Below are 2,206 nucleotides of genomic sequence, written 5' to 3' on the forward strand. Positions count from 1 at the left end.
ACGTTGCACTCTGGCACTTCCTCCCAGTACTGAGTGGACAACGTACTGATGCGGACAGACAACACAACCGTGGTTGCACACATCAACCACCAGGGTGGACTGAGGTTAATGGCACTGCACCAGGTAGCAAGGGAGCTACTACTTGACAAAACAGACACCTTACATCCCTCAGAGCAATAGACCAGCCGGGGGTGGAGAATCATGCAGCAGACCTCTCCAGAGGAGGCCCTTTTACTTCAGACTGGATGTTTTGGGTCATCACTAGTTACCACAGCCACAAATAGCTAAACCCTGCCTGGAGCAACGAACCGCCCTTGCTGTCTCTGCCAGGCCGGTTCCCCTCTCTCCACTGGGATTCTCTGCCTCTAACCCTATTACAGGGGCTGAGTCACTGGCTTACTGGTGCTCTTTCATGCCGTCCCTAGGAGGGGTGCGTCACTTGAGTGGGTTGAGTTACTGACGTGATCTTCCTGTCTGGGTTGGCGCCCCCCCTTGGTTTGTGCTGTGGTGGAGACCTTTGTGGGCTATACTCGGCCTTGTCTCAGGATTGTAAGTTGGTGGTTGAAGATATCCCTCTAGTGGTGCGGGGGCTGTGCTTTGGCAAAGTGGGTGGGGTTATATCCTTCCTGTTTGGCCCTGTCCGGGGGTTTCTTCGGATGGGGCCACAGTGTCTCCTGACCGCTCCTGTCTCAGCCTCCAGTATTTATGCTGCAGTAGTTTATGTGTCGGGGGGCTAGGGTCAGTTGGTTATACCTGGAGTACTTCTCCTGTCTTATCCAGTGTCCTGTGTGAATTTAAGTATGCTCTCTCTAATTCTCTCGTTCTCTCTTTCTCTCTGAGAACCTGAGCCCTAGGACCATACGTCAGGACTACCGGGCATGATGACTCCTTGCTGTCCCCAGTCCGCCTGGCCTTGCTGCTATTCCAGTTTCAACTGTTCTGCCTGCGGTTACGGAACCCCTACCTGTCCCAGACCTGCTGTTTTCAACTCTTAATGATCGGCTATGAAAAGCCAACTGAGATTTATTCCTGATTATTATTTGACCATGCTTGTCATTTATGAACATTTTGAAAATCTTGGCTCTCTCTAATTTTCTCCCTCTCTCTTTCTTTCTCTCGGAGGACCTGAGCCCTAGGACCATACGTCGGGACTACCGGCCGTGGTGACTCCTTGCTGTCCCCAGTCCGCCTGGCCTTGCTGCTATTCCAGTTTCAGCTGTTCTGCCTGCGGTTATGGAACCGCCACCTGTCCCAGACCTGTTGTTTTTCAACTCTTAATGATCGGCTATGAAAAGCCAACTGAAAATTGATTATTATTTGACCATGCTTGTCACTTATGAACATTTTTGAACATCTTGGCATAGTTCTGTTATAATCTCCACCCGGCACAGCCAGAAGAGGACTGGCCACCCCTCATAGCCTGGTTCCTCTCTAGGTTTCTTCCTAGGTTTTGGCCTTTCTAGGGAGTTTTTCCTAGCCACCGTGCTTCTACACCTGCATTACTAGCTGTTTGGGGTTTTAGGCTGGGTTTCTGTACAGCACTTCGAGATATTAGCTGATGTACGAAGGGCTATATAAAATAAAATTGATTGATTGATTGATATTTCTACAATTTCAAATCAAAATAATTTGTCACATGCTTTGTAAACAGATGTAGACTAATAGTGAAATGCTTACTTACAGGCCTTTCCCAACAGGGACATTTTTGGGGGGAACAATACGTGAAGAATAAATACACAATGAGTAATGATACCTTGGTTAACTTCTCTTCTTAAAATCTGATTTGAAACTTCATGCCTAACCTTAAAACCACATTTTTGTTAAGGGGGAAAAAATACAATAAAGCCAATTTTTACTTTGTGTCTGTAGTAACTAGTGATGTTTTGGACAGGCAGACCATACTGGTCTTTGGGCAGACCATTCTTATTATACTGCATTTCCACTTGTACAAGTGGTACAAGCTTTTTTGACATAGCTCCTGCCACCTGCTGTTGACACCTAATCCTGGATAAATTACAAGCTATGTGTGAAATTCAGGGGTGATGTGAGGTAATTTGACTTTAATTTCATTCTCACCTCCACTTTATCAGAATGATTTACTAATACAAATGACTGGAGAGTAGGCTTAGCCTATTTCTTTTAGGAAACAATGGCCACCCCAACCCTCAATACAATACTGATAAAATGAAGAAATAAAGCAGACAAA

This window comes from Salvelinus namaycush, chromosome 1, assembly GCF_016432855.1.
Source record: "Salvelinus namaycush isolate Seneca chromosome 1, SaNama_1.0, whole genome shotgun sequence".
Classification (NCBI taxonomy): Eukaryota; Metazoa; Chordata; class Actinopteri; order Salmoniformes; family Salmonidae; genus Salvelinus; species Salvelinus namaycush.